Below are 21,424 nucleotides of genomic sequence, written 5' to 3' on the forward strand. Positions count from 1 at the left end.
CTTCACACTTATCTGGGTTGAAGTCCATACGCCACTTCTCAGTCCAGTTCTGCATCCTATTGATGTCCCACTGCAACCTCTGACACGCCTCCAGACTATAATGTTACGAAGGAGGAGCAACTCTGATGGGCAGAAGGGTGCAAAGTCGCCCCCCTTTAGAAAATTGCAAAATAGCTACTATTTTGGGTCTGATACCAAGGAAATGAGAGAGAGAGACAACACAGAGATACACAAAAGTGGCCATTGTCTCTTGGAGAAAGATTGTGTATTGAGTGCTGTTTTATTCATTGAAACCCCTCAGGGGGCAACCAGAAGGGGCGGGTTGAGGGGTTGCATCATCCCAACCTGATTGACACCTGAGACCCCGTGAGTGGGGATAACAGTAGGGTCTGGGGAACACCCCTCAGACGCACCAGGAGAGACACTACGAGACCGGTGGGGGCTTGTGTGTGTGTCCACCCTTGCCTGGGTGACGAGTCCGCCACGGAAGAACGGTCTAGCTAAAGGACGGAGGTGTCATACATGAATGGCCACAACAACAACGCATCGACGGATCAAGATCGTAAAAGGAAAGTCGGCAAGTCAATAGCTGTTACTCTCTCTCTCTCCAACAATTGCAACAGCGACCAACAACTATCGCAGCCTGCATGAACTGAACTGAACTGAACTTTATATTTCCATCGGACAATTCATTATCCCCTAGACAACGACAGAGCTTATTTCTTACTGATTATTATTATACCCGCACTTTTAGGTTTAGTATTGATGACGTATATTATCTGTATATTTGCATTGATATTATTTTTGTGTATTTTTACTGATAAATACTGTTAAAAATAGTATCATCAGACTCCAACAGATACTCCTATCTTTGCTGGTTAGATACCCAGTTACGGGGTTCGTAACAACTTGGGGCCTCGTCTTGAGATTTGATACCAAATTGGAGGGCCAGTGAATCGGGCTTTTAAGTCCAGACTTGGATCCAGTTGCGTGGGTAACCAGATGGGAAACCAGCTAAAATGGATGTAGACGAATTTACACAAAACCCAATTTTGAAGGCGCTAGAGGAGGCCACAAAGACGGACCTGGTAAATATTGCGAAAGGACTAAATCTTGCAGAGGTGAGGTTGTCAATGAAAAAGTGGAAGATGCGGAGGGCCATAACTCAGTATTATATTGAGAAGAATGTGTTTTCGGCTGAGGTATTGGAACAGATCCCTGAAAAGGTACCAGCTATTGGGACGGCTCAGTTAGAGTTGGAAAAATTAAGGTTGGAACTGAAGAAAAGGGAGTATGAGCTCCAGCTAAAGGAGTTAGAGGCGAAGAGGGAGCATGAAATTAGGTTAAAACAGCTGGAAGCAGCTGAAAAGGAGAAGGAGCATGAAATTAGGTTAAAACAGCTGGAAGCAGCTGAAAAGGAGGAAAGAGCTGAAAACCAGAGGGAGCATGAACGTAGGTTACAACAGCTAGAAGCAGATGAAAAGGAGAAGGAGAAACAGAGGCAGTATGAGCTGGACATGGAGAAGTTAAGGCAAGAGAGAAGGGTCCAAGGGGCAGACCGAGAGGAGAGGTTTAATGTTAGTAGGGAGTTTAGGTTAGTACCTCCGTTCGAGGAGACGGATGTTGATGGTTATTTCTTGCAGTTTGAAAAGGTGGCAGTGAATCAGAAGTGGCCCAGAGATCAGTGGATGCCGTTGTTACAAAGTGTGTTAAAAGGGAAGGCACAACGGGCATATGTGGCTTTGTCTGTGGAGGAGGAGGAGTATGAGAATTACGATGAAGTAAAACAGGCCTTTCTTTGGGCCTACGAATTGGTACCTGATGCATATAGACAAAAGTTCAGAGATTTAAAGAAAGTGTGGAATCAGACGTATGCAGAGTTTGCCTATGAGAAGGGTGTGCTCTTGGATTGTTGGTGTGCGGCAGAAAGGGTGGAAGAGGATTTTAGGCGTTTCAGGGAGTTAATTCTGATTGAGGAATTTAAAGGTTGTGTTTCAGATGATATCCGGATGTATTTGAACGAGAAGCCGAATAAGTCTATATCAGAATTTGCCAGGTTCGCAGATGAATATGCCTTAACCCACAAGTCAAAGTTTTTCTTGAATAAGAGTTACCAGAAAGACTGTGGGAATGGTAGAGAAAGCCCGCTGGCTGAGGTAGAAATTCAGCCGGGAGCTAGTGGTAAAAGTAAGGAGGAAGAAAGGCAGGCTGGCAGGAGGGTTCCTGGCTTGAGCTGTTTTAATTGTGGAAAGGTTGGTCATATTGCATCTAAGTGCTTTGCTCCGAGGAAGGAGACAGGAAAAGGGAACGCAGCAGTCCCTACAGGGTGTATTGTGTCGATCAGCAAATCGACGAGAAAGCCCCAGGTAGATAAAATACGAGAGGGGCGTGAGAAATTTATTTCAGAAGGGACCGTGTCTGTGAAAGAGGGAGAAACACCAGTTCCAGTATGGAGCTGGAGAGATACTGGAGCTGAGCAGTCATTGATTCTCGGTAAGGTACCAGATTTTGGTCCTGAGACTGGAGGGGCAGTTTTGAGAGGCATAGGAAAAGGGACAGAAGCTGTACCTTTGCATGGGATCATTATAAATTGTGATCTGGTAACTGGACCAGTTGAAATAGGGGTACGGTCAGAATTACCGAGAGACGGTGTGGACGTCCTTCTTGGTAACGATTTAGCAGAGGGTGAGATGTGTTCAGCAAGGAAGCTGATGAGCAAGCCTGTGAAGGCTAAGGACCCGCCCCTAGGTTCCAAGATCTATCCCGCATGCACGATCACTCGCAGCATGTCGAGAAAGGCAGCTGAGAAAGAGGACAGTTTAAATGAGTCCAGTGTTGATTTGGCTGAGATGTTTTTACTGACCCTGTACCAAGAGGGGTTAGGGGATGGTAAAACGGAGAATAGGGAGGTGAAAGAGAGTAAAGGAGAGGAGGTAGACCTACCCTTAGCCAGGAGGAAATTTATAGAGGCACGGAGTAAAAATGAGAAACAGATAAGGCAGTTAGAAGGTCCAGGGTTGGACACGGATGATCTGTCTGGCTTGACAGAACTGATTGAAGAAGTTGAAGAATTTAAATGTGTTCCCGATAATGATATAAGGGCAGTCCTAGATGAAAAGGATGCCATTACCTTGAAGGAGTCTGCTGGGTTAGCAGATGAGGTTGTTTTAACCTGCAGGGTTGAGTTTACTCTGGATGGGAGTTGCCCAGAGTAACTGGGAGGATCAGGGGAACTTAGAATTTGAAAAGGGGACAGGTATTGAAAGCCTGGAAGAGGCAGATGTCCCGTCTGAGTGTGTTCAAGATGTGGATACACATGGTACTGAACCTAGTAATGAAACTCAGGAAAAGTCTGAGGTATCTGATTTAGTTGAAAAGGAATGCAGTCCTTTTGGGTCAGATGGACTTGGTTCAGTGAAGAAAGAGTTAACCTTGGTACTAGTGGGACGTGAGAATTCCCAGTTATTTGTGTTCGAAGGTGTGTTAAAAGTTAGTGAGGAGATAAAAGGTGGTGATGTGGATATTATTATTGAAGGAGAAGGCAAAAGTGTAGTTCCTAAGTTGAATGAAGAAAATTTAAAGTCTGGATTGGTGTCAGAAGCAGTAACCAGGCTACAGAGACAATGGCTTGTTAACAAGGTGCCTGTGAATCAATTACAGTTTGATTTGGAATGTAAAGGTACCCCACTCACTAATGTTATTCAAGGGTGTGCTGTGAAGAGGCAGAATTTGAAATGTTGTTTGGACAAAGAGGGATCACCTGCAGATGTTAACCTGAAAACTACTAGGATGAAGGGTCCTGAAGATAAAACTAACAACTTGCTTAAAAATAAAGAATTGTGTGGAAGTTCAGAAGATGGGCTAAGTTTGGAAAACATTGTTGATAAAATAACTCCTATGAAAGGAGCATGCAAAAGCTTATTCCACACTGGTAAGCAAGCTAACCATGTGAGAATTAAGTGGAAAAGGGGCGAAGGTTGAAAAAAATGCCACTTTAAATAACAGGATCTGGTTTAAGGGATTTCGACAAAGCATGTAAATAATAAAGACAACACCATGGAAGATTGACTGTTAAGTTTAAAAGTAAAATAAAGATCAGTATTTGCACAAACTTTTGTAATGTACTACAGAATAATCACACATGTATTGGTTCACATTTTGTATTATATACTTAAGATCACAACCCTTTAGTTTTGTTTTCGCTGAAGAAAAGGAATAAAAATAGGTGGTTATTAAATTGGAGTCTGATGCTACAGGAAGATGCTACATTAAGATATTAAAGGAAGTGACAATGTAATCGTTAACTGCTTAAATGCTAAATTGAATGTATAACTGTATTACTCTGTAGTGAAAACTCTTTTGTATTGTGTTAGATTCTGAAATTCTGTAAGACTGTATTAGTTAATTTTCCCCTTTTGGGTGAAAATTCTTAGAAGGATGGGGGTGTTACGAATGAGGAGCAACTCTGATGGGCAGAAGGGTGCAAAGTCGCCCCCCCCCCCCCGAGAATCGCAAAATCGCTACTATTTCTGGTCTGATACCCAGGAAATGAGAGAGAGACAACGCAGAGATACACAAAAGTGGAATGTCTCCTCCTAACAAAAGTGGAACGGAACCACTGATTACTGCTATTGTCTCTTGGAGAAAGATTGTGTATTGAGTACTGTTCTATTCATTGAAACCCCTCAGGGTGGTCTGGTTGAGGGGTTGCATCATCCCAACCTGATTGGCACCTGAGACCCCGTGAGTGGGGATAACAGTAAGGTCTGGGTCAACACCCCTCTGACGCACCAGGAGAGACACTACGAGACCGGTGGGGGCTTGTGTGTGTGTCCACCCTTGCCTGGGTGACGAGTCCGCCACGGAAGAACGGTCTAGCTAAAGGACGGAGGGGTCATACGTGAATGGCCACAACAACAACGCTTTGACGGATCAAGATCGTAAAAGGAAAGTCGGCAAGTCAATAGCTGTTACTCTCTCTCTCTCCAACAATTGCAACAGCGACCAACAACTATCGCAGCCTGCATGAACTGAACTGAACTTTATATTTCCATCAAACAATTCATTATCCCCTAGACAACGATAGAGCTTATTTCTTATTGATTATTATTATACCCGCACTTTCAGGTTTTGTATTGATGATGTATATTATCTGTATATTTGCATTGATATTATTTTTGTGTATTTTTACTAATAAATACTGTTAAAATAGTATCACCAGACTTCAACGGATACTCCTATCTTTGCTGGTAAGATACCCAGTTACGGGGTTTGTAACAATTACAACACCTCCAACCTTTGTATCATCAGCAAACTTACTAACCCATCCTTCTACTTCTTCATCCAGGTCATTTAAAAATATCACAAACAGGAGGGGTCCCAGAACAGACCCCTGTGGCACACCACTGGTCACCGACCTCCATGCAGAATATGAACCATCTACAACCACCCTTTGCCTTCTGTGGGCAAGCCAGTTCTGGATCCACAAAGCAAGGTCTCCTTGGATCCCATGCCTCATTACACATGGACACATACCTACAAACACAGACACACACCCACAGTTACACACATACCCACCAAATGTAGAAACACACCCACAATCTCACACATACATATACCTGCAAATACACAGACACAAAGCCCCAACTATCTCATATTATAGTGGTACTGTCCAATGACTTTCTGCAGGTTGTCCCTATCTGGGCAGGAGAAGGAGAGTGTTCATTGAGGGTCTTCCTGGTTTGGAGCTCAGTGTAGGAGGGATGGTTTATACTCAAAGCCTCTGCAAAGGAGACCAGCATAACATCTGTGTTTACTACTGCTGCACACTTGTATTTGCTTTCTGTGACTGGTGGGCAACATGACTCCTGTATATCAGTACTCACTATCCCATCACCTGCTGTTCCCAAAGGGGATCTGAATCAGAATCAGGTTTACTATCACTGGCGTACATCATGAAATCTGTTGTTTAGCGGCAGCAGTACATTGCAATACACAATAAAGTAAATATAAATTGCAATAAGAAATATATATATATATATATATATAAATGAATTAATGAAGTAGTGTAAAATAGAAAAAAACATCCTGAAGTCGTATACTTGGATTCACTTTTCATTCAGGAATCTGATGATGGAGTGGTAGAGGCTGTTCCTGAAACATTGATTGTGTCTTCCGGCTCCTGTACCTCCCCCTTGATGGTATCAATGAGAAGAGGGCATGTCCTGGGTGGTGGGGTCCTTAATGATGGATGCTGCTGTTTTGCGGCATTGCAGTTTGAAGATGTTCTCGAAGCTGGGGAGGCCAGTGCCCACGATGAAGTTGTCTGCGTTTGCAACTTTCTGCAGCTTTTTCTGATCCTGTGGTCTCACACTGCCCTACATTACACTGTATCTGTCAATTATTTGCCTACACTTTCAATGCAAATTGTACTTAGCCTCAGCGTTATGTTAACAGTTCAAAATCTCTCCCAGTTTTGTGTTATGCACAACCTTGAAAATAATAACTTCTGCTTCCTCACAAACTACTGTCCATTGTGAACAGCAGGGCAGAATTACAGAACCCACCCCCCCCCCCACCCAACCTGTCACTGTTGTATATTGTGATCATCAGGGCATAGTCACTGAATCCTGACCCTCCCTCGTTTTCAATCCATGCTCCATGAGTTTCTTGGGCCATGCATGGCTGGATGCTGCAAGAGTGCCTCGAACCATGCATGGCTGGATGAAAAGCTCAGAAGCAGCCTGCAACCCAAGCCCTATGTCAGCACCAGAGACCACTCCTTACTCAATCAGGGCCTTGTCTGTGATGGCATATTAATGTCTGGTTTTGCAGTTTTTCCCTCACAGTCTGGTAGAGTGTGCACTCTACATGTTGTCTTTACCTCTGTGCCTGTGATGTTGCTGAAGGTTTTTCATTGTCCGTACCTGCTCACAGGACAATAAATTGGGCCCAGATTGCACTGGATGTCCATCCAGACTCCCCTCTGCATTACTGTATCTGAGGTACAAAGGACAGGCATTTTTTGTTCCTGATTCTGGCTTCCCTCTCTCCTCTTTTCTTCACCTCACCTGCCCATCCCCTACATCTGGTTCCCCTCTTTCTTCCCTTTCTCCCATGACTGTGTACTGTACCAGCAGTTATGGTTGAAATGACAATAAAAGTGACTTGACTTGACTTAATTTGAACCTGATGACATGAACATTGATTTCTTGAAGTTCTGTTAATTGCCAACTCCCCACTTCACCATTCCCCATTTCTGTTTCTCTCTCTTACCTGGCATTTTGTGCGTCTTGCTTGGACTTTCAGCACCAGCAGATTTTCTCATTTGTTATCTCCTTACCTGGCCATCGCCATCCACTGGTGCTCCTTCCCCTTCACTTTGTTCCATGGTCTTCTGTCCTCTCTATCAGATTCCCCATCCTCCAGCCCTTTCTCTCGTTCACTAATCAGCTTCCCGGCTCTTTACTTCACCTCTCCCCCTCTCCTGGTTTCACCTATCAACTGCCACCTTGTACATCTTCCTCCCTGACCCACCTTCTGAATCTGAATGTCCCCTACCTTTCCAGTCTTGAAGAAGGGTCTCAGCCTGAAATGTCAACTGTTTATTCTTTTCTATAGATGCTACCTGGCCTGCTGAGTTCTTTCAGCATTTTGTGTGTGTTGCTTATTGTTGGGGTAGGTAAGCCAGTCTCACGTGAGAAGAAAATGTATCAATGCCAATTACTAAATACGTCATCACGGTAATCTGTAACTACACTCAGAATGTTAAAATTCAGTAAAAATTTACTCTTCTATCAAAATCTGATTTTCACTGAGATCATTCAACATTTGGAAGGAGAATTCAGCAATGGCCACATTGTACAGGCTGTTCAGTGCCACCTCCGAGTTTAGCTGTTTCTCAGGAACAGCTGGCTGGGATGTGCCAGATGTGGTTTGTGTCTTGCTGCTATAGCTCTTGATCTGAACTGAAGTGTTCCATGTTCCTGAGCATGCACCAATACTGAGTCGGCAGCTCTCCAAGGACTCACTGTTCATGGTCACGGCTGTGGGCAGGAAGCAGAGAACTGCTGAGCTTCAGGAAAGGAACACTGCCAGCTTCGAGAACAAGGTTAATGCGATTCTCCCTCAACAAGCAGCACAATGTCCCCATGCGACCCGCTAACTTCATGAGAGAAGAGGCACAGTGAAGAATAAACAAATTCAAAACAAAGATCTCTCTCTCTCCCTCTCTCGCTTTCTCTCACTGAGGACTGTATCACTCTGGAAACCAATATGAATGAGAAGCCTTGTATCTCTGTGCGTACCTGGAAAAAGCAGTTGAGATTAACCACACATCTTTCTGCACCCTCTCCTCACAAAGAAATACAAAACCTCAAAATATGTATGGAAAATAAACTTCACAGAAAGCATTGTAGATACATCAGTGCCATAAAACTACGAGCTGGTGCGGTAAATTCTATACTTGGTTGGTTGGAAGACAATGGAAAGGTGATTGGTTACAGGTCTTCCACTTGCCTTGACATAAATCCCCTGGCTGTCTCCTACACATGGGAACCACGTCCAGTCCATCCACTAACATGAGAGCTGCTGTGTGGCCAGGCACACTGCCCCATAGATCCTTCGTGTTCCATCCTGACCAGGTCATGTAGCCACCATTCTCTCATCAACAAAGAATTAAAATTTCAGATCACAGTAGCTGAAGGGCCCCAGGGTCACCCCAATCATTTGACAAACATAACAGAGACACCTTGATCATCAAACTAACACCATGGGGGCACCTCGATCCTTTAACACCACAAGAAAACCTTGACCAGCTAATTAACACCACGTGAAAACCTCGAGTCACTAACTAACACCACGGGGACACCTCGATCCTCAAACACCACGGGGACACCTCGATCCTCAAACACCATGGGGACACCTTGATCCTCAAACACCACGGGGACACCTCGATCATCAAACACCACGGGGACACCTCGATCCTCAAACACCACGGGGACACCTCGATCCTCAAACACCACGGGGACACCTCGATCATCAAACACCACGGGGACACCTCGATCCTCAAACACCACGGGGACACCTCGATCCTCAAACACCACGGGGACACCTCGATCATCAAACACCACGGGGACACCTCGATCCTCAAACACCACGGGGACACCTCGATCCTCAAACACCACGGGGACACCTCGATCCTCTAACACCACGGGGACACCTCGATCCTCAAACACCACGGGGACACCTCGATCCTCAAACACCACGGGGACACCTCGAACCTCAAACACCATGGGGACACCTCGATCCTCAAACACCACGGGGACACCTCGATCCTCTAACACCACGGGGACACCTCGATCATCAAACACCACGGGGACACCTCGATCCTCTAACACCACGGGGACACCTCGATCCTCTAACACCACGGGGACACCTCGATCATCAAACACCACGGGGACACCTCAATCCTCAAACACCACGGGGACACCTCGATCCTCAAACACCACGGGGACACCTCGATCATCTAACACCACGGGGACACCTCGATCCTCAAACACCATGGGGACACCTCGATCATCAAACACCACGGGGACACCTCGATCCTCTAACACCACGGGGACACCTCGATCCTCTAACACCATGGGGACACCTCGATCCTCTAACACCATGGGGACACCTCGATCATCAAACACCACGGGGACACCTCGATCCTCTAACACCACGGGGACACCTCGATCCTCTAACACCACGGGGACACCTCGATCCTCTAACACCATGGGGACACCTCGATCATCAAACACCACGGGGACACCTCGATCCTCAAACACCATGGGGACACCTCGATCATCTAACACCATGGGCCACTTTGATTATCTAACACCATGGGGACACCTCAATCAGCTAACTAACACCACGGAGTATGTTGATCATTTAATTGGATCCAAAGGATAGTATAGTAATAAACTTTCCCATTTGCTCCTGTCCTTCATCCTGCGCTCTCTGCCTGAAGGTACAGACTTCAAGATATTTTGTTCCCATTAGCAGAGAGGTCATGAACCAGGGAACTTGCGCAACAGTGACTGGTGAAAGAACAGAAAGTGGGATGACGACTTCCGCTCACAGTCTGAGTGATAAGAGATTCACTGCTGTGGCAGCACCAGATCATGTAGTGTAGGGTAGAGCCTTGGCATGAAACTTTCACTGTTATTCCTCTCCACAGATTCTACCTGATGTGCTGAGTTCCTCCAGCATTTTGTGTGTCTTACTCTGGGTAAGTAGCTGAATGGGAGGGATTTGCAGGGCTTTCAGAAGATGCCTGGGCAGTGGGAAAGCTCAGAGCTCAATGGGCTGAATGGCCCACCATCCATACTGCAACCATTCTACTGTACTGGGATAAGCTCCTAAATAAAACAGAATGATGTATATTATGAATTATTGTGTGGCAACTGAAGAAAAATATGGCTGTAAACACTGTGAATGACTTCCTTAGCTGACACAGCTCAGATCCAGTAAATCCAGTGAAACACTGTATAATTGAATATTGGATTAACTATCAACGCATCAAGAAAAGTGATAATATTTTACTTTCATTATGAAAGGAGCTCCATATCTGTGGGAAAATGATTGATATTTTATTTTTCTTCTTTCTTCTCCCAAAGGGAGCGCAGTTGTTGGGGGATGGAGTTTTACAGCATTATTCCTGTGCACGTGTCCATTTGCTGTGTGTTTGATTAGATACCCAACCAGCACTAGGCTCCCGGAGCTTGGGCAGCTGCACCAAGCAGGGGCTGTGGTTGTACTTCCGTGTGCTCATTTCATAATAAGTGATCAGAACCCAGTGTAATCTGTGTACCTCTACAACAATGGCTTCTGAGTGTAAACTGGAACACTTCAGAATCAGAATAAACTACGAAGAATTAGTTTAAATCAGGAATTAGTAGGTACTGTCAGAAGTGGACAGTAATGTAGTGGTGAGTGTAATGCTATTATGCTAGCAATCAGCAATTGGAATTCAATTGCCTCCACTGACTGGAAAGAGTTTCTACATTCTCCCTGTGATCCAAATTCCAAAGATGCAAGTGTTGGGGTGTGAGGGGAGAGGTGAAAGTGGCAAGAGGTGTCTGTTAGGACATACTCTGTACAGGCCCTTCAGCCCACAAAGCTGGGCTTCCAACTGAATAAACGTAATGCAAGAGAGTACTTCCATCAATCTCTTGGCTAATAAGGATTTGAATTGACTTTGTGTTGTCACACCAGATAAAATTTGTTTTTAATATTTGTTGTCAGTTTGTCAGACACTTGCTTATAGATTCTCGGAGGTGAGTTGACCCAAGCTGCCATGTGACTCTGCGTGATTAGGTAACTCAAGCTGTTAGCGCTATAATGTCTTTGAAACCTGAAGTGGGTCTTATGTCTTTCCTGAGCATCATTTTTTTCTGTCCCAGAGCAGCATAAAACAGTATGCTAAATAGGAACAGTCTTTAACTTGAAAGTAAGCAAACTGCAAAAGCAATAACTACAACTACATTGGTTTAGCTCAGCTAGTAGAAATCGCCTTAGAACAACAATACAAAATAGCATACATAGAAGAGTCTAGTATAGTAAAGGCCCTTCAGCCCACACTGTCATGCTGATCTTACAACCTACTCTAAGATCGATCTAACCATCCCTCCTACATAGCCCTCCATTTTCCTATCATCCATGTGCTTATACGAGGGGTGTTTGATATGTTCATGGCCTAAGTTAGAAGGAGTCAATTTAAAAAAATCTAACATTTATTTTTCAACGTAGTCTCCTCCTACACGTACACACTTAGTCCTCGGTTGTGAGCAAACGGATCCCTTCTTTGTAGAACTGGTGCACAGCAGGGGTTATTGATAAGTTCATGGCCTAAGGTAGAAGGAGATGAATTATTAACTTCAAACTTTCTACGTTATCACTCAAAGAGTTGAACTGCACTTGCATGTAGCGAGAGCGTCTTAGACCTTGAGGCGGTCCACAGCATGGGTGATTGATAAGCTTGTGGCCTAAGGCAGAAGGAGATGAGTTAATACAGCTCTTGTTAAATGCACGTGCAGTTCAACAGTTTGAATGAAAATGCAGAAAGTTTGGAGTTAATAACTCATCTTCTACCTTAGGCCACAAACTTATCAATCAACCCATGCTGTGGATGGCTTCTGGAGGTCCAGGACACCGACCTCTATAAAGAAGGGATCCATATGCTAGACTAAATGTGGAAATGTAGGAAAAATGAATGTGCTAGGTTTTCTAAAATCGACTCCTACCTTAGGCCACGAACTTATCAATCACCCCTCGTACATTACAGAAATTTTTCAGATCTGTCTCTAACACCTCCCCTGGCAGTGAGTTCCATGCACCTACCACTCTCTGTGTAAAGAACCTACCTCTGATATACCCTCTATACTTTCCTCCAATCACCTTAAAATTATGATCCCTTGTATTAGCCAGTTCTGCTGTGAGAAAAAGTCTCTGGCTTTCTACTTGATCTATGTCTCTTAATGTCTTGTACATCTCTAACAAGCCACCTTTCATCTTCCTTCATCCTGAACTCACTCAACCTATCCTCATAAGACATGTGCTCTAATCCAGGCAAATCTCCTTTGCAGCCTCTCTAAAGCTTCCACATCCTTCCTATAATGAGGTGACCAGAACTATGTTGAAACAAATTGATCACATATTATTGGGGATGTTGTGACTTTCTGAGATTTTATAACTTCATTTTTCAGAGGTGTAAGTGGAACATAGCAATGAGTTTCACAAAGTGCTTTCAGAGTAAAATGTGTTTCTGGATGATGATCAGTGATACAGAAGTCAGGGTTATCACTCTTTTGAAATGTACAGTAGCAGGGTGAAATGAAAATGTGTTTCACACTGTGCTGGTTAATTAACTGAAACTGTATCATTTGTATGCATAGGATGATCTTGATGTGATTGGAGTAAATCATATCCTGGACAACACAGTTAATGATGCAGCAATTTACTAAAGGATAATCTGAAGTTTACATTTTATATCAAGGTAAATAAAACTATTTTCCTGGGCAATGCCTGTCCCAGCATGTGAAGACTGCTCTGACAGACAGGATGGATCCAATGGCAGTACTACAACGCTTCAGGGAGAGCGAAGGATATGCCAGGACACATGAGGTCCATAAGGTCATAAGAGATAGGAGCAGAATTAGGCCATTCAGCCCACTGAATCTTTCCACCATTCTATCATGGCTCATCCCAGATCCCACTCAACCCCATACACCTGCCTTCTCACCACATCCTATGATGCCCTGACTGATCAGAAAATGATCAACTTCCGACTTAAATATACAAGTGAACTTGGCCTCTATCGCCGTCTGTGGCAGAGCATTCCACAGATTCACTACCTCTTGCCTAAAAAATTCCTCCTTACCTCTGTTCTAAAGGGTCACCCCTCAATTTTGAAGCTGTGCTCTCTAGTTCTAGATACCCCCACCATTGGAAACATCCTCTCCATATGCACCCTATCTAGTCCTTTCAACATTCAGTAGGTTTCAGTGAGATCCCCCCACATTTTTCTAAGTTCTAGTGAGTACAGGCCTAAAACTGCTAAACGCTACTCATATGTTAACCCCTTCATTCCTGGAATCATGAACCTCCTCTGGACTTTCTCCAATGACAACACATCCTTTCTGAGATATGGAGCCGAAAACAATACTCCAAGTGCAGTCTGACTAGTGACTTATAAAGGCTCAGTGCCTAGGAGGACACTGGTTTGTCATGCTTGTTCATACCGCTGGACCAGGACTTCTGAGGTTGAGAAATAGAACTGCCCCGGTGCAATGCCTTTCCATTTAAAAAACTCTCCTGCACAGGTTTCTTTCCTGTCATTGTCGGACATCCTGGACGAGCACTACTGGCACATTCACTTGCTGAACATTTTTTATTATGCATTCCCAATGATAATGGAAACACTCAAAGGAACATCACAGTCCTTTATCTAAATTACAGATAATGTAATTCCAATACAAGAACATAGCTTCCTGAGTTGTGGTGTGGAAGGGTGACATTCTGACAGAGTAGACTCGTCAGTCCCTTCCCAGCTATGTCCCACCCTCAGCTCTCTATCCCTCAAGTTCCACCAGTTTGCTTTTGGAAGTGTCAAATGTATGAGCTTCTGCTGTCATTGGCCCTAGATCCTGTGCCAATCACATTAAATCACATCTGGGTCTCAACTCCCTTCCATGCAAATTATTTTTATATGTCACTCAATGATCCTTTCTCCTCTTAACCTCCTCTGCTCAAAGGAGAATGAACCCACCTTCTTCTGACTGACCTCTTACCTCTAACTCTGTCTGCCTAAACTGTGCCACTCACTCCAACCCTTCCAATATTTAGGTGACCAGAAGAGGTTCCATGTTCTGTTTGCCATTGAACTGGGCTTTTTAAAGATTAAAAATGATCTTTTTTGTCATTGGGCCATCAAACATACATTGAAATGTGTGTGCTGAGAGCAGCTCACAATTGTTGCCAATGCTTCTGGCATCAACATTGCATATCCGCAATTTAACCCAACCCTAACCAGGACATCTTCGGAATAAATGAAGAAACCGGAACACCCGGATGAATCTCACACAGTCTCCGGGAGAACATGCACCACTTTGCTCTTATGCAACAAACTATCTGCTGGAAGAACTCAGTAGGTCAAGTTGCATTTGTGAAAGGAAGGAATTGTTGACCGTTCCACAGAAATCTGCATCACCTCCCACAAGTGTTGCTTGACTTGCTGAGTTCCTCTAGCAGATTGTGTGTGTTGCTCCAGATTCCAGCATCTGTAGTCTCGGATCTCTTCATCCAGTTTCATTTATAATTACAAAGTACTTAGGTCTAGATTCTCTAGGAATAAAAAGTACTGTCATATCCCCTACACCCAATCTGGCTTCAGCTGAAGAGAACACTTTGTTGAGCAGCACCATATGGTCTTGATAGTGTTTTATGCAGGTAAGAACTGTTGAAGGAAGTCTTACACCATAGCTCCAAAGTAGCTCCTATTGATGTCATAGAGACAAACCAGTTGTGTTGTAGAGTATTGTGAAATTGGAATTGGCTTATTGTTGCCACATGTAATGAGATCCAATAAAAAACGTAGGTTTGCAAGCCATCCAGACAGATCACATCAAACATGCGTGCATCAAGGAAGTACAAGGGAAAGGCAATAACAGAATGCAGGGTATAGTGACAGAGAAAGTGCAGCGCAGCAACACAGTAAGGTACAAGATGTGCGTGTGGGGATTGGACTGGTCTGGAAAGGTGTGTGAGGATTGGCCAGTCTGGGGAAGGTGTGTGTGGGGGGATTGGACCAGTTTGGGGAAGGTGAGTGTAAGGATTGGCCAGTCTGGGGAAGGTGTGGGTGGGGATTGGCCAGTCTGGGGAAGGCTTGTGTAAGGATTGGACCAGTCTGGGGAAGGTGTGTGTGAGGATTGGCCAGTCTGGAGAAGGCATGTGTGTGGATTGGCCAGTCTGGGGAAGGTGAGGAATGGACCAGCCTAGGGAAGATGTGTGTGAATTGGACCAGCCTCAGGTAAGAATGTTATAGCCAGCCTCATTTGACAGATCCCAGTCAATGACAGTGTTAACTGTCACCTGTTCACAATAACTGATTGACTTCTAGTCTGTGCCCAGCTAAGTTTCTCTGGGACCAATCACAACCTCTATTTCCTGGTTCTGCATTTTTATGTTAAAATAAAATTCTGCAGTTACTGTTCATATGGGGGCAAATATCTGGCATCATGATGCAGCTGCAGCCTTGTCCATCATTCTGGGTGCAGTAGCATGCAGCACTGATGTGCTGCTCTAGTTATGTGGTGAATGATATCAGCTGAGGAAGGTGATGAAGCAGCGTCATGCCCAGCCCCTAGCTGCTTTCCAGGGATGGTAGGGGAATAACTGGACTAGGAGAGACCTGACATTACTGCAATGCATACTGAGGCAGGAGTGAAGCCCTTTCACCTATCTCTGGGCTCTGTGTCCAAAGTCATTCATCATGACAAGGGACAAGGAAAAGGTGGATGAACTAAATAGATATTTTACTGTGTAAGACACTAGCTGTATGCCGAAAGTTCAACTGTGTCAGGGGACAGAAGTGATTGCAGTTGGTATTACAATGAGAATGAGCTTTCAAGAACTGCTAGATTCTGGCACAGTTCCGGAAGACTGGAAAATGTCTCTCCACTCTTCAAGAAGGGAAAGAGACAGAAGAAAGGTCATTATAGGCCAGTTAGTCTAAAATGTTGGAGTCAATTTTTAAGGATGAGGTTTCAGGGTACTCTGAGGCACATGATGAAATAGGCTGTAGTCAGCAAGGTTTCCTCAAGCAAAAATCTTGTCAGATAAATCTTTTGGAATTCTTTGAGGAATAAACAAGCCGGATAGACAAAGGACAATTGGTGTTGTCAACACGTACAAACCACAGCATCTGCAGTGTACTTTATGTTTACAATTGGTGTTGTGTACTTGGATTTTCAGAAGACCTTTGACAAGGTGCTGCATGTGAGGAATTGATGGCTTTGCAGCCAAGTTTGCAGATGATAGATGAAGAGGCAGGTAGTTTTGAGGAAGCAGGGAGGCTGCATAAAGACTGAGAGAAATTGGGAGAATGGGCAAAAGAAGTGTCAGATGGAACATAGAGAAGGTAAGCATATGGTCATTCACTTTGGTAGAAGGACATTGAACAAGGTCCTGCAAGGAAGGCTGGTCAAGGAGGCCCAGCAGCTCGACATTCGGGATGAGATGGTAAATTGGATTGGACATTGGCTTTGCTGGAGAAACCAAGAGTGAGGGTGTAGTGGACAGTGAGGAACGCTATAATGGCTTACAGAGGGGATCTGCATTAGCTAGAAAAATGGGCTGAAAATGGCAGAAGGAATTTAATGCAGACAAGTGCACGGTTTTGCTCTTTGATAGGACCAGCCAGGGTAGGTCTCTCATAGTGAACAGTAGGGGACTGAGAAGTGTGGTAGAACAAAGGGACCTGGGAATACAGGTCCATAATTCATTGAAAGTGGCTTCACATTTAGTTAATGAAAGTTCTGGCACATAAATCAACGTATTGAGTACAAGAGATGGGATGTTATGTTGAAGTTGTATAAGACATCGGTGAGGCCAAATTTGGAGTATTGTGTGCAGTTTTGGTCACATACCTACAAGAAAAATGTAAGTAAGTTCGAAAGAGTGCAGAGAAAATTTACAAGGATGTTGCTGGGTCTGGAGGACCTGAGTTATAAGGAAAGATTGAATAGGCTTGTACTGTATTCTTTAGAATGTAGAAAACTGATAGGAGATTTGATAGAGTTAGAGACAATTGTGAGGAGTATAGATAGGGTAATACAAGCCGTCTTTTTCCACTGAGGGGTGGAACTACAACCAGAGGTCACGGCTTAAGGATTAAAGATGGGAAGTTAAAGGGGTCTATGAGGGGAAACTTCTTCACTCAGAGGGCTGTGACAGTGTGCAGTGAGCTACAGAGCATTAAAGCTGAATTTCAATATTTAAGGGAAGTTTGGACAGGTACAGGGATAGTAGGGATATGGTCCCGGTGCACGTTGATAAGAGTAGAAACTTTAAATGGTTCAGCATGGACTAGGTGGGCCAAAGGGCCTGTTTCTGTGTGGTACTTCTCTATGACTCAAAGAAACAAAAAGGTAGACTATTTTCTAAACAGGCATAAAATTCAAAGATTTGACCTGCTGAGTGACTTGGGAATCCTCGTGCATGATTCCTTAAAGGTTAATTTCCAAGTTGAGTTGGTGGTGAAGAAGACAAATGCAATGTTAGCATGCATTTTAAGCGGACTATAATATAAAGTAAAGATGTAATAATGCTGAAGCTTTATAAAGCACTGCTGTAGCCTTACTTGGAGAACTGTGAGCAGTTTTGGGTCCCTTATCGAAGAAAGGATGTGCTGACATTGGAGAGTGTTCAGAGGAGTTTCATGGAAATGATCTTGGATTTAAATGGTTATTGTATGAAGAGCGTTTGATGGCTCTGAACCTGTACGTATGAGAGGGAATCTCATTGAAACCTATGGAATGTTGAAAAGCCGAGATAAAGTGGATGTGGAGAGGGTGATTCCTATAGCGGGAGAGTCTAGGACCAGAGGCACCACCTCAGAAAAGAGGGATGTCCATTTAGAATAGAGATGAGGAGGAGTTTCTTTAGCCAAAAGGTGGTGAATCTGTGGAATTTATTGCCACAGGTTGTTCCCAGCTGTTGAAGCCAGGACGTTAAGTATATTTAAGGCACAAATTGAGATTCTTGATTAGTCAGGGCATGAAGGGTTACGGGGAGAGGGCCGAAGAATGGGGCTGAGAGGGGAAATGGATCAGCATGATGTAATGGTGCAGCAGATTTGATGGGCTGAATGGCCTGATTCTGCTCCTATCTCTTATGGTCTTATTAATGTGACTTCTTGTATATAGGTCATCCAATCCAAATAGACAGGCGACCTCATGTGAAGAGAGTTCATTAAAAGCTATAAACCTATGAGGTTGATTGTGAACCAGACCCCGAATGGGGAGCTCTAATTCTGCAAGCACGATTAACAGACTATCAGAGAAAGTGATCGTTAAGTTAGAAAGCGGAAAAATCCCACCACAACACTTCAAAACCTTGCATTAATTTTCAGAGAAATGTTGAATTTTTAAAAAAATATTTGCAAACAGAAACACTCAGGTTTGGACATAACTGAAAGCAACCCTCTCTCAGTTATGGTGTGACTGTGTTTGCCAAGTGAAGACTCTGGCCTGAGAAGGAATCACAGATCTCAGAGGTAAAATACAAACTACATGCAGCAAGGCAGCAACCAGCTCCAACTTATGCTCCCACAATCATCTTATTCAACCCTTGGTCCTTTCATACTGATAACAAGTAATTACTTGCCCCAAAAACCATATCTCTGAATTGCGCAACATCCAATTGCATCACTTCAAGATGTATATTTTTGATTTCACAACACTTTGTTTCTGTTTCACAATATCTCCTCACAAAGAGTGACTTTCATTTATTAAGCAGTTCTATGGAGTAAGCTGAAGCCCAAGAGAGCTGATCGACTCTCTAGAGTGAGTGTCTTGTCCATATGGAGCCGGGACAGAGCTGACCCCTCAGTGAGGTGGGTCAGTTCAGCTTCGGCACCTGAATTGCCTCAGTAAAGCTGCGCCAGAAGGGCACTTCTTGCTCAGCTTCGTTCAGAAGTTACTGCGCAATGTGGAAGAGGAAAGGGGTTTGTGAGGGGAAAGTCCCTTGTCTGAGGTCAATGCACTGATATGGAGTGGTGAGCACCAGAGAGCTCGTGGCAGAGTATGAGGCAATTCATCTCAACAGCCGTCCCCACGTTCAGCTTTCAGCAACACCATCCTAACTCCTGGTTCTTTCCCAAATTCATTCATATTCCTCCTCTTCCAACACTGGCTCCATTTCCCTGCTAGAAAATCACCTCGGAGTGTAATGCCAGCTCCACAAAGAGTTTCATTCTGCTCTGGTCATCCTCAATAATCGGCTGATTTGCATAGTTTGGTCTTGTTTCTGTCTCTGATGGTCACCTTGACTACACAATTCATTAATTTTAATAATTGGTTAAAAGCACCTTACCAGGCAATTGATCAGTTAGTGCTATTAACTAATTGTAGCTGTATTCATAAAGTTCATGGCTAGAGTGTGCTGCCTCCAAACTAGGAGGAGACTGGCAGGCAGCAGGTACCTTTTCCAGCACTCCTATAAGTCAGATCTGACTCTGAATATCAGCAAACAATAGCATTTAGAAACAGACTCTTCAGCCCATCTGGTCTGTGCCAAACTGCTATTCAATCTAGTCTTATCAACCCAAACCTGGACAATAGCTCTCCATACCCCTCCCAACCATGTACCTTCTCCCTAGTCCTATCGATCCACACCCAGACAATAGGCCCCATACCCCTCCCATCCATGTACCTATCCAAACTTCTCCCTGGTCCCATCGACCCACACCCGGACCATAGACCCCATACCCCTCCCATCCATGTACCTGTCCAAACTTCTCCCTGGTCCCATCAACCCACACCTGGACCATAGACCCCATATCCCTCCCATCCATGAACCTATCCAAACTTCTCCCTGGTCCCATCGACCCACACCCGGACCATAGACCCCATACCCCTCCCATCCGTGTACATCCAAACTACTCTTGAGCATTGCACATCGACCACTCTGCTGGCAGCTCACTGGCACCCCCGAAAAGCCCAGTCCTATTGTTCCTACACTTCAGATTCCCAGACACCATTTTGGAAAGAGTAACATTGCTAGGCTTTTCCTAAATCTAAAATAGCATCCCCAAAGCCTGTGTTTGTCCTCCCTGGAGAGGATGCAGGGTCAGTGTTTCTGATCATTAGCCAATGAATACTGGGCAAGAAAGGGATCACACCCAGCAGCAGTGACTGGGCGATATAATGAAACAGTGAGAGTGCACTTCTCCAGTGATCCGTGCCTTTCCACTATCATCTTGTAACTCTGGGTGCTCCGGTTTCTTTCCACCATGCCAAAAATGTGAGGACCGATGGATTAGTTGGCCATTATAAGCTGCTCATAGGGTTTCAGTGAGGGTCAGAATCTGGGGTAATAAGTGTAGGATTGGTGTGGATGATTGGCTCGGATTTTGCTGGCCGAATGGCCTGTTTGTGTGCTATGTGACGTTTTGAATTGAATCGGCTTCACATGCAGAGACATTACTGAAGTGTCATAGCTCGAGTCATGCACGGGCTGAAACTGGCTGCATCTCCACCAAACAAGATTAGTAAGAAAGTGCTTCATTCTGGGGAACTGACCACAACATCATCATCAGAGAAAGTGATGACAAATATTTTAAATGTTTCACATTTATGTTCAAGTTATCAGAGCTTCAGACCCAGTCATTGTAGGTGAGGGAAAGGCAAAGTGGATGCTAGCAAATCAACAGCCTAATGTGTTGCGTGCGCATACAAGGGATTACAAAGACAAGAGATTTTGCAAATTTCTGTGTTGAGAACAACTCACACAAAATGTTGGAAAATCTCTGCAGTCAGGCAGCATGTATTAAGGGGAATTAATGTTTTGGGCTAAGAACCTTTGCCAGGACTGGAACAGAAGGGTGAGAGATGCAGTCTGACCTACTGAATTCCTCCAGCATTTTGAGGGTTGCTTCATACAAGTGATTTCTGAGTCGATCGATAACTTAGCAGCAGCATCAGAGTTCATTCTTTGCAGAAGAGTTAGTTAAGGGCCAATATTCCAACCACTATCTTAACAAATGTTGTGACCATGACCTGATCAGATTGGAGGACCAGAATATAACGGTAACTGCACATTTAAGGAACACCCTCCTGCAAAGCCAGTAAATTCAGAAAGATATGATCTGCATCCAAGAGTC

General features: G+C 44.3%; 1 protein-coding gene across 3 annotated transcripts in view; it reads right to left on the bottom strand.

The window, feature by feature from the left end:
• Positions 1 to 21,424, bottom strand: part of tox2 (TOX high mobility group box family member 2) — a 234,866-nt gene that overhangs the window by 124,883 nt on the left and 88,559 nt on the right. The window lies entirely within an intron of this gene.

This window comes from Hypanus sabinus, chromosome 9 (genome assembly GCF_030144855.1).
Source record: "Hypanus sabinus isolate sHypSab1 chromosome 9, sHypSab1.hap1, whole genome shotgun sequence".
In the NCBI taxonomy this organism is placed as follows: domain Eukaryota; kingdom Metazoa; phylum Chordata; class Chondrichthyes; order Myliobatiformes; family Dasyatidae; genus Hypanus; species Hypanus sabinus.